The sequence below is a fragment of the Lycorma delicatula genome, chromosome 3, assembly GCF_047948215.1.
Source record: "Lycorma delicatula isolate Av1 chromosome 3, ASM4794821v1, whole genome shotgun sequence".
NCBI classification, from domain to species: Eukaryota; Metazoa; Arthropoda; class Insecta; order Hemiptera; family Fulgoridae; genus Lycorma; species Lycorma delicatula.
In genome coordinates this window covers 149,017,089-149,029,829 of record NC_134457.1, presented here as the reverse complement: position 1 = coordinate 149,029,829, position 12,741 = coordinate 149,017,089, and the positions used below count along the sequence as shown (strand labels likewise).

The following is a 12,741-nucleotide window of genomic DNA, read 5'->3' as shown; positions in this document are numbered from 1 at the left end:
TTTCATCAAGACATTGCCTTACTTCATTAGTGAAATGTGTAGGAGCTCCATCAAGTTGGTAATATATTTCAATTCGTTTTGCTAAGAAAATATTTTCCAGCAATATAATAAATTCATTACGTAAAAATTCCAGATAATTTCTCCCTGTGACACAATGTTTTAGTATGAAAGGACCAATTAATTGGTCATCTATGATACCACACCAAACATTCACTGAAAATTGTTGCTGGAAATTATTTTCCACTGTAGCATGTGGGTTTTCTTCAGACTACCGATGCGCATTCTGTGTGTTGTTTATTCCGTTACGCGTGAAAGTAGCTTCATCCGAAAATGGTATAAATGGAATTAAATGTTGATTCCTACTAACCCATTGACAAAACTGCAGCTGGCTGGCGTAGTCACCAGGCTGGAGATGTTGCACTTTCTGAATATGGAAAGGATGCAATCCATTATTATTTAATGTCCTCCATACTCTATTTTGTGAAATATTGAGCCGTGTTGCAATTAATCGTGTACTCGTTGCCGAACTATGTTGAACCATCTGCAGAATGTTTTCACCTTCATCAGCATAATTTGCTTGTCGTTCAGATGAAATATCAGCAGTGTACCATTCTCACCAAGATTATTAAAAATTCTAATAAATACTTTAAGTTTTGGTACAACACGACCAGGATACCCCTGTCTATATTCCGTAACCGCTGCCGTAGCAACTTCCATTGCAAAATCCATAGATGAAAATCATGTCGGCGTATTCGGCATTAGTGAAGATACGCGGCATTTTTCAAAACAAAACTAAACACAATTTCACTTTTTTTAACAGACTTGATTTTTTAGCACTGTAAAATGAATACAAAATTACACTTCTTAACAGTTTTCTGAAATTTTTACGATAAGAATTCGACGTAATACTGCAAACACGATTGCTCAGCGAAAGGTTATTTAACACATTACCACAATTAACTGACAACAATGAGTAGTATTTAAACAAATTGGGATGAAAAAAAATTAGTGTTGCCAACTTTTTCGTAGATCTAAAATTATTGTACTTACTAGACACATCTGTTTTCTTTTTTTGTAACATTTTCTTCTAAGTTTTCGTTGGTTTTGTTGTTAATAAGAGTCGACATGTTTAAAATTTTATTTGTTTTCTGTTGACATTATTTACATCAATTTTCTTATAATTAAATTCTCTACAAATTATGTTTAAAAAATGTATGATTTATTGCCAATTTAACAACGTTATTGTACGTCAAATGTAAAAAAATGTGTTTTTTGACCCTATTTTTTGGCATTTTACATGGGATATCTTAGAAACTAAGTGAGTTAAGTGTCAGTTCTGGGACCTATTTTTTTCGACTTTCCAGCTCAAAAATCATAAGAAACAATTGAATTTGCCCCTTAATTGGCAACCTTCCCAGAATTTCAGAAAGCCTTAATTTACCCAGATGAACTGAAACTCGGGCGAAATCTTTCACCCTGTATAATTCGCTAACGAAGCATTTTCGGACCTATGTTTATATGAACTTTTTTCTTATTTTTAGCCTCTGGAATGAGTTGTCAAAGTATTGCCCTATGCTCCTGAATCACTCTGTATAATGTGCGAATGTTAAAAACAATAATAAATCAAATGTAAGAATATGAAAGGAATCATTTACAACTAATATTATGCATTTTACAGGCAGTTAATTTTTATTTTGTGTTTCAACTGCCTACTACCTCACAACAGGTTATAAATGCAATTTAAGACTGACAAATAGTTTTGTGCAATTTTAACCCGACAGTTCATAAGACAGGATTGTTAATTAATCTAAATGACGAACTTTCAACAGGAAAACACCAAAATCAAAAAATAGCTTAATTTTTGATTTCCCTTTCCTGCTTAATCTTGACCACCAACACATATTGGCCCCACTTTAGTATTATGTAAAACTAAAACTGATTTTATATAAATTAATTTCCTTTACATAAAAACAAATATTAAATTCATTTGTGCAACATTAAAGCCTTCCACTATATCAATGATCCAACTCTTGATTAAATAAGTGCGGTTACTGGCATAATATGTCAAAAATATACTTAATCAACTTTTTAAAACAAGCAATTATAAATAAATGAAAACCTTACAAAAATACCCAACAATAATAACAGTGAACTAAAAAGGATATACAACTTTGTCATTAAAATTAAGCAGTGCATTTCAACTTATGATAAAGAATTTCCAGGTCAGGATCCTGTCTACCAGCAAATCTTACATCAGTTCTTTCTAAGGGTATATTACTTGTTACATATTAGTCCTGCAAATGAATTGATGATTATTCAGTAACAGATACCTCCAATAGATGAAAGTGCCCACTATTCTATCTGCCCTATAACTTTAGGTCTCACAGGGTTGCCATTTCAGCCTACTCTTACTGCTCATAAATTCCCTATCACTAATTGTTATTTTATTGGTTAAAATAGTTCAATGCAGTTTATTTACAGCTAAAGTTGGTTTATTATTTTAGGATGTCCCTTAAGTAGGCAGGAAAAACTGTTAAAAATAGTTTATTAACAAATAACTTTAAAAACATTTACTGTAACAAGACTGGTATAGTGAACCTGAGTAACGGATTCCTACCAATTAAGAAGAAAGTAATAGAAAATATAATAATGGGAGGAATCCAAAAAGGGGCTAAAAGAAACCCTTTTAGTAAAGGTAACAGCTTTGTTTAACAATTGTCTTCTGTAATACTGTCTACTAACACACCTAAACAGATATTTGTTCCATGAGAAGAATTACCGGACCAAGGTTTGGAATTTCATGGGAAAATGTGAGGGTAAACGGTCATTCTCATGCTTCAAATTGGGTCAATCTGGCAGGTAAAGAGGATAGGAGTATAGATACTCCAAGGAAGACCAGTTAAAAATGAGTTCTGCGAATCAGTCTAAGACATTTCATGTCAGTCTGCGAGATGAGAGTCTGCAGGATGTGAGTTCTGCAAGATGTCAGTCAGCAAAAGTATTCTGTATGGTCACCAAAGGTGCAAATTTCTAGTATGAATTAAAGTCGACGTGATTAAGATGACAATATAAGTAATTCAAGTATGGACAGTACACAAAATCAAGAAATGGTTCGGTAAGTTAATGTAAGACTATAAGTGAAAGAGATAATGTACTAAATTACATTAATCAATTGTTAGGGTAGTTTTATTTGCAGTAAAAGAACTTTATACTTGTCTTATCTATTGTAATATTGTTGTTAATACAAAACTTATACTATTGGTCACGCTAATGTATTGTGTCAATGGTACTGAATTCTGTGTTTCATTATGTATCCACCTGTAAAATGTTGATGAATACTTTAAATTCTGTTTTGTATGTAACCACTGTTTACTATTATTATTATTATTGTTGTTGTTGTGATTACTACAATCATAATTTGCTTTATTTATTACTGTCATTATTCTAATTATTATTGTGAGTTGTTTATTATTGTCACTTATTATATAATTATTATTATTATTACTATTGTCATTATTATTGATTTGTTAACTTATGTTCTTTAACTAATAAATTTTAATTAAATAAACATTTTCAATGGTCAATCTTTCAATATCCTGATCAAGCCACGAACACGCGACAATATTGTCATGTGGTATGGTTCCGCACGACTCGATCAGAATATTGAGAGGTTGCTGACAATTTAGAATGTTTATGTAACTACAGTTTATTGGTTTAAAATCTTCAAAAGTACAACCAGGCAAATTAATAATAAACACAATGGTCATAAATACAATAATGATAATAATAATAATAACTGACAATAACAAAACAGTTAATGAAAACAAATATTAAAATAGTAATTACAACCACAATAATAGTCAGGTTAATGATAATAAATTATGAAAAACAGAACATAATCAAAACAGTAAGCACAACATAAAAAAACAAAAACACATAATGTAATTAACAAAGAATTAACAATCAAAATATTACATATCAAATAGTGATAGTAATGTCAACAGTAAATAATAAATACAGAGTTCAAAATAAATAATTGTTTGGATTTTATCCCAGGTATATAAACAGAAAACTAGTTTTCAGATCCATTAACAAAAGGAACCGCTAGTTTTACCCTTTTTAACCACTACTCTTATATTAACAAACAATCTTATAAAATTCACTTGCAAATCCCTTTTGTTATCTATCTTAACAGTTTATGAATGAAGTCTATTGCATTATTTCTTTCACTTGCACACTTACAGTTTTACTGTAACTCAATGATAGTACTTTCTTGGTAACTGAATTGCTCGTGGCGTCACCTTAATCATATTGAACTGGATCTATCCTCACTGGACTGACGTCTAACACACTCGTCTTGCAGACTCACACCTCTGACTCTTCACGCTGGACCGTTGTCATACGTCTTACTAGACTGGTTCATAGAACTCTCTGCCGAATTCACACAACTCATGGCCTCTCCTCGCTTAACTCCTCACAGAATTGCCCTTGCGGGACCGACATTGTAACACTTTGCAGTCTGGTTTGCAAAACTTCACCAAACTCACACAAGTCGCAGCCTCTCCTCACAGAACTGCCCTTGTGGGACCGAAATCATAACACCTCGCAGACGGGTTCACGGAACTCCGCCAAACTGATTTTTAATTGGTCTTACTGGGCTATTTATACTGCTAGTCTCTTTAACTGTAGGATCAGACCCAAGTCGAAGCATGAGAAGAGTCAACCAAGGCTTTGTTCCCATGAATTTCAAACCTTGTCTCTTTTCACCGTACAACAGGTGTCCATTGTGTGTTAGCAGGCAGCATAACAAGACAATTATAAAACGAACCTATTCTTTACAAAAAGGGTTCTCCTTTTTGTCCCTTTCTGCCAATTATTACTTTCATAATTGGTAGGAATCCATTACTCAGGCCCTCTATACCAGTCTTGTTACAATATATATATATATATATATATATATATATATATATATTAAAAAAAAACAAATGTTCAATCCATTTACATAATAACAACAAAAATATTTTCTAACAATGAAATCTGTTTACATTTAATATCATCCCAGACTTTGCTTCCATCACTGTTGCACTGTATATTGTTGTTGAAAAAACACTGAATACTAAAAATAGGATAAAGATCACTAAAATAGGGCAGGCCAAATTCCTAAAAAAACAGGATCACGTTACCTACAACAATGGAAAGAAAAACAACTGAAAATATAATACTTTTTATTTCCCAACACAACATTAAAAATTGTGACCCATAACAGCAGTTTAAAGTGCATTTTTGAACTACACAAGTAGGTGTATTTGGCTTTGTGTATGTGGACTAAAATTTGTACGGGAAGACAAAAAAATTAGCAAACAAAAAATCAATAACATAGAATGTGGAAGGTAGTATTTATATTGTGGTTAAAAGATTGCCATACAGTAGAATGAAACAAAAATAGCATCAAACTATTCAAATAATAGATGACCCTCAAAAAAAAAAAAATAATAATATATAAATATATGTATTATATTATATATATAAAATTCTTCAAATACAAATTTATATCGACAAACACACCAATAACTAAAAGTAGTAAAAACTTTCTGGGAAAATTATTATTGCATAACTGTAAAAAATGTTTTCTTACAGAACTCTTCCAATATCCAACCATCTGTTTAACTGGAAAAATACTTTGTGAAATATTTTTTATTGCTCTTGGGTTTTTAATTTTCCGATAAACATTAAAACATGCAAGATAAAAATGATCACACTTAATTACTTTAATTATTAACTTTTAAAAATTATTCATTCCACTGATGAATAACTGACTCTAATAAGATCTAGAGCATAATGTCACATATCCTGAAAGTGAATTATTTATATCTTTTAACACTATTAACTGAAGTTTAGTAGTTATAAAAAATACTCTGAAGCATTACTGCAAGCAAATGTACATTTTAATTTAGAAGTAAATCTTTAATAATTACAACTGATTTTGACAATAAAGTTTTTAAATAAATTATGTCTTAGTCATCATTAAACTACAGCTAGTTTTATAACTAATTGTCAGTATTTGGTTCAAATACCATTCTGTAACCATTTTCTGAATCAACATCCAGATTATCAATTGGCTAACCGAAAAGAAGGCTATCTGACTAATCATACTAAACTAATACAAAAACTATAATTAATATACAACGCTATTTTATAATACAATCTTATAATACTGTAAATATCCTGCCTGGGTGAAATAAAATAAATGATTCATTTACTATTAATCTCGGTCAGTTTTTTCAAATCTGTTCAATAAGTATAAAGTTTCATTAAAAATGAAAGCGATTGTTCAAGAACTACTACAAGCACCTTAGAAGGGAGTGAATGATTTTTGATGAATTTTTTTGGCAATGGGCAGGTGGCAAGTATAATAGTTACATTCTATAAAACAAAAGTATATTTTCAAAAAAATATATTTAATGTACAGCCTAATAATATAAATTAAATTATGTCTACAATGTTCCAGAATGATTCAAACACGGTTCACAAATATTTGGTAGTAAACCATGTTCTAGGTAAAGTTTAGAAGCATTTTAAGAATAATATGGTAGATCAGTATATTACAGTAATGTCAAAATTGAAGTTCACCTTGCTACTCACCAAAATTAAACATTCATTAGATAACTATTATGGTCCGGTAATAATATTATTTACTGCTGCTTAATTTACATTCCCTCCTCTATGAATCATGAGACCTTGCCGTTGGTGAGGGGGCTTGAGTGCTGAGGGATACAGAGTAGCTGGACCGAAGGTGCAACCATATCGGAGAGGTATCTGTTGAGAGCCAGACTAAAAGTAACATTCTACGAGACGGAGCGTGGAATGTTAGAAGTTTAAAAAACGTTGGCAGGCTAGAAAATTTAAAAAGGGAAATGTATAGGATAAATGTGGATGTAGTAGGAATTAGTGAGGTTCGGTGGGAAGAGGAAAGCGACTTTTGGTCAGGTGATTTAAGAATAATTAACTCAGCTTCAAATAATGGGCAGGCAGGAGTAGGTTTCATAATGAACAAGAAGATAGGGAAGAGAGTAAAGTATTTCAAAACGCATAGCGATAGAATCATTGTAATAAGGATAAAATCAAAACCTAAACCGACAATGATTGTTAACATCTATTTGCCTACAAGCGCCCATGATGATGATGATGTAGAGTGTGTATATGAAGAGATTGATGAAGCAATTAAGCACGTAAAAGGAGATGAAAATTTAATAATAGTTGGAGATTGGAATGCAAGCATTGGAAATGGCAAGGAAGGAAATACAGTGGGTGAATACAGGCTGGGCAAAAGGAATGAAAGAGGGGACCGACTTATAGAGTTTTGCACGAAGTATAATTTAGTAATTGCCAACACCCAATTTAAAAATCGTATTAGAAGAATATACACTTGGAAAAAGCCAGGAGATACTGCAAGGTATCAGATAGATTATATCATGGTTAAGCAAAGATTTAGAAATCAACTCATTGACTGCAAAACTTACCCTGGAGCAGACATTGATAGCGACCATAATTTGGTGATAATGAAATGTAGATTGTAGATGGGGTTTAAAAACCAGAAGAAAAGGTGTCAGATGAATCGGTGGAATTTAGAGAAGCTTGAGGAAGAGGAGGTAAAGAAGATTTTTGAGGAGGACATCGCAAGAGGTCTGAGTAAGAAATAGAAGGTAGATAATGTAGAAGAAGAATGCGAGAATGTTAAAAACGAAATTCTTAAATCAGCAAAAGCAAACTTAGGCGGAATAAAGAGAACTGGTAGAAAACCTTGGGTTTCAGACGATATATTGCAGATGATGGATGAACGTACAAAATATAAGAATGCTAGTGATGAAGAAAGTAAAAGGAACTATTGGCAATTAAGAAATGCTATAAACAAGAAGTGCAAACTGGCGAAAGAAGAGTGGATTAAAGAAAAGTGTTCAGAAGTGGAAAGAGAAATGAACATTGGTAAAATAGAGGAGCATACAGGAAAGTTAAGGAAAATTTTTGGGTACATAAATTAAAATTTAATAATGTGTTAAACAAAGATGGTACACCAATATATAATATGAAAGGTAAAGTCGATAGATGGGTGGAATATACTGAAGAGTTATACAGAGGAAATTAATTAGAAAATGGTGTTATAGAGGAAGAAGAGGAAGTTGAGGAGGATGAAATGGGAGAAACAATACTGAGATCTGAATTTAAGAGAGCATTAAAAGATTTAAATGGCAGAAAGGCTCCTGGAATAGACGGAATACCTGTAGAATTACTGCGCAGTGCAGGTGAGGAAGCGACTGATAGATTATATAAACTGGTGTGCAATATTCATGAAAAAGGGGAATTTCCGTCAGACTTCAAAAAAAGTGTTATAGTCCTGATACCAAAGAAAGCAGGGGCAGATAAATGTGAAGCATATAGAACAATTAGTTTAACTAGTCATGCATCAAAAATCTTAACTATAATTCTATACAGAAGAATTGAGAGGAGAGTGGAAGAGTTAGGAGAAGACCAATTTGGTTTTAGGAAAAGTATAGGGACAAGGGAAGCAATTTTAGGCTCAGATTAATAGTAGAAGGAAGATTAAAGAAAAACAAACTTGGCGTTTATAGACCTAGAAAAAGAATTCGATAACGTAGACTGGAATAAAATATTCAGCATTTTAAAAAATTAGGGTTCAAATACAGAGATAGAAGAACAATTGCTAACATGTACAGGAACCAAACAGCAACAGTAATAATTGAAGAACATAAGAAAGAAGCCGTAATAAGAAAGGGAGTCCGACAAGGATGTTCCCTATCTCCGTTTTAATCTTTACATGGAACTAGCAGTTAATGATGTTAAAGAACAATTTAGATTCGGAGTAACAGTACAAGGTGAAAAGATAAAGATGCTATGATTTGCTGATGATATAGTAATTCTAGCCGAGAGTAAAAAGGATTTAGAAGAAACAATGAACGGCATAGATGAAGTCCTACGCAAGAACTATCGCATGAAAATAAACAAGAACAAAACAAAAGTAATGAAATGTAGTAGAAATAACAAAGATTGTCCACTGAATGTGAAAATAGGAGGAGAAAAGATTATGGAGGTAGAAGAATTTTGTTATTTGGGAAGTAGAATTACTAAAGATGGACGAAGCAGGGGCGACATAAAATGCCGAATAGCACAAGCGAAACGAGCCTTCAGTAAGAAATATAATTTGTTTACATCAAAAATTAATTTAAATGTCAGGAAAAGATTTTTGAAAGTATATGTTTGGAGTGTCGCTTTATATGGAAGTGAAACTTGGACAATCGGAGTATCTGAGAAGAAAAGATTAAAAGCTTTTGAAATGTGGTGCTATAGGAGAATGTTAAAAATCAGATGGGTGGATAAAGTGACAAATGAAGAGGTATTGCGGCAAATAGATGAAGAAAGAAGCATTTGGAAAAATATAGTTAAAAGAAGAGACAGACTTATAGGCCACATACTAAGGCATCCTGGAATAGTGGGCTTTAATATTGGAAGGACAGGTAGAAGGAAAAAATTGTGTAGGCAGGCCACCTTTGGAATATGTAAAACAAATTGTTACGGATGTAGGATGTAGAGGGTATACTGAAATGAAACGACTAGCACTAGATAGGGAATCTTGGAGAGCTGCATCAAACCAGTCAAATTACTGAAGACAAAAAAAAAAATTTACATTCTAACACCTAATAAAAAAATATGCAAAATAAACAAATGATAGATCATTTTAAACTTTGATTATCAACAAATCTGGTTTTTCAAATAACAGATCCATAATCCTGAGGGCACTAAATCTGCACCATCTTATTTAATCAATAAGTTTTAATATACAGCAAAATAAAGCTAATAACCGAAGTAGAAATCTTGTAAACAAATATCAGCAAGGCATGTGGTAATTGCTTATGGGGAAAAGGTAGACTGAAATCACTAAGGAAAAGTGCTAATGTAATACTTGTAATACTTAAACAGCCCTAAACTTAAACTGAAACTTGTAGTGATTAATCAAGGATTTCAATTTATTGTATATCAAATGAGTACTCGGATGCAAATAAAGCTATTGAAAGTTGTTGCTAATAAAATAAACAAAAAACTTTACACAATAAAAATTCTGAGAGTTTAGCATACAAAATAAAAAAAAAATTAAGAGGTAAAACTAAAAACTTGTGTAGCTTAAGAAACGACAATCCTTTAAACAAATTTTAGATTGAAACATGTGGATTGAAATTTTAAACACTGCACATAAAAACTATTAATACGGCTAGCATTCTAAACTGTTAAGGGAAACAGTTTGTTTACAATTACGATCAACTTCGACCACGATAGGCAACAAAAAGGTTGTTGAATGTTATATCTGCGTGGCGACAGGGATCGTCACAAGTCGAGTGTTTTCTGCTACGGAAGTCAGGATGTTAAATGTACAGTAATTACCTACATATTATTAAGCAAAACGGGCCAGTTAGTATCAATTTCTCTACCACAGAAATTTGTAATAACGTTTGGAAAAATAAAGAAATGGACTTTATTTTGTTTATGCTCATTAATTAAAAAAATTCACAAATCGTAATATTTACCCTTTACTTCAGTCCAATCATGAAAGAATCAAATAAAATACATAACACTAAAAATATTTTAAATGACACCTAAAACTACTTGCAAAACCAACAAACATAACCAGTGAACGCCGTTCACCAAATCAAGCATTAATGACACAAAAGTGAATTGAACAAAGGTAACAATAGTTCTTGAAATTAGACATCGGACCCGTTCCTTAAACTACTTTAACTCTTAAACTCTGCTCTTGCAACTTGGCTCTCAGCGAACCTTTTTCTATTCCACCGATGATTTTAAAATTTGCAGAGGCATAATTAAATACAGAATTGGGAAATTTACAGTAAAGTTTTTATAATTCTGTCTACCATTTATTAATGTGAGGCGCGAAATTGAAGCCTTCATATTTATTTAAAAGTGAAAAAAGTATCCTTCAAAGTGCTTTTGTTTTGCTATTCATTCAAAATTATTCATAAGATTTAAGTTTACGGTAGTATTTTGTGAAAATCGTTAAATTAATTAAAATAACAACTAACTCATTTTCACCTTTTAATTTTGGATAAAAATGTTAAACGTACTATTTTCTTATAATTAGGATTCTAGAGATAATGAACTAAGACAGCTTGTACGAACTTACACAGAAATAATTCGTTATGAAAGTATGAAGCTTTTAACATTCTAAAAGCCAGTTACAATTAGTAATGAATGTTACTGAACCACATCTGAAATCAGCAGCCCACGAGGTAGATCGCTTACTTTCAACGAGAAAATACTGTACAATACTGCATTGGCTTAGAAAAACATGCAACTGGAAGAACTCATGGAATTGCTAAATTTAAAATCTGCTGTATTGTACAAGACGGTGAAATATTACTGTTTTACAATTTTGTTCGTTGACCTGAAACAGCTAGACAATATACAATTATATCTATAACGGTGGAATTCTTCAGAAAGTACATTTCCCAATAGTGTGTGGTTGTACAGTTGGGATGGTTAAATTGTTTCACCACCAGACATCAGAGACGAATATGGTCAGGTGACAACTCAAAAACATTTTTGTTAATAAGCATAGGAAAAATATCAATAAAAGTTATGCTGATATGAGAACGTTACTCATATCAACGTTCGTGCAGTGCTGTCTAAACGACAACAAGAAAGCGTTAAACGCTCCGTCTTCCGATACATTTAGTCCGTGCGGCTCGGCCGCTCGGCGCGAGGCTAGATCTTTCCCCTTTCGGGCTAAAGATCCGAACAAGTGACCATTTCGCTAGCATTCGGGGGTGGGGATGGCGGCCGTGTTACGGCGGGGAGACCGGTATATAAGATGGTTGCTTGGACCGCTGGCGTCGATCTCCTTCATGGAAGGAAAAATAAGGCCTCCTCCACCCCGTTCTCCCACCCCGGAACTGTCCGACGGTGGAGAGGAAAGCGGGTCTGGCGCTAGGAAGCGCCAGAAACGCCGGGACTTTTTTTTTTCGTGTGTGTGTTCTGCTTCTTTTGTTGCAGATTCCAACAGCCACCACAAAAAACAAATGGTTTCTTCACTGCGGCCACGCGGTCCCCCCAACCCCTTCTCAGACACACGTGTGTCTGAAGGTTAATAATTACGTGGAGTGAATAATTACTGTTTACTTCTTCCACAAAAATCGCCGCCCCAAAACCGCGATCGCGAATAGTTATCACCATTTGTAAGTTCCCCATTACCTTCCTTTCCTTTCAAGAAAGAAGAAAGAGGGAACGAGCCCAGCAGCCATCAGCCCAGCAGCCACTGACAGCACAGAAGAGCGAAGAAACCTGCACTTTCCCCCGTTCAGCCCTTCGGGGCTTCGGGAATTACAAGGTTAATGGTATGTAACTTCGGTTACTACCAATTCTTGGAAAGTGCAGGCCAAAGAAGAACGAAGAGGTCTTCGGAAGAAGAAGAGGGAGAAGAAGAAGGAAGACCAACCACTCGCCTCAACATCACGGACTGGAGTCCGGAACAGAGCCCAGCAGAGATGCGTCCTGAAGGGCAGCCATACCAGAAGCGGATGAAGAGCTTCTAAACATCCTCTCCTTTTCAAAACTTACAATAAGATAAAATAACCCAGCAATTGCGACTCCTCCGGAAAAGGGGACGCATTGCTCCCTCCTTACAGGTAGTGCCCCGTTGTGGCGTATTCCTGCTAG

The 12,741-nt window shown here is 33.5% G+C and overlaps 1 protein-coding gene across 3 annotated transcripts in view; it reads right to left on the bottom strand.

Moving 5' to 3' along the window:
* Positions 1-10,723, bottom strand: part of LOC142322107 (DNA ligase 4-like) — a 135,194-nt gene extending 124,471 nt beyond the window's left edge. For 2 of the 3 annotated variants that reach the window (XM_075360802.1, XM_075360801.1), the window contains exon 1: positions 10,596-10,723. The gene's annotated coding sequence lies outside the window, so the exon portion shown is untranslated. The remainder of the gene's footprint in view (positions 1-10,595) is intronic. The other variant, XM_075360800.1, reaches the window with a different exon arrangement.
* Positions 10,724-12,741: the final 2,018 nt, after the last annotated feature.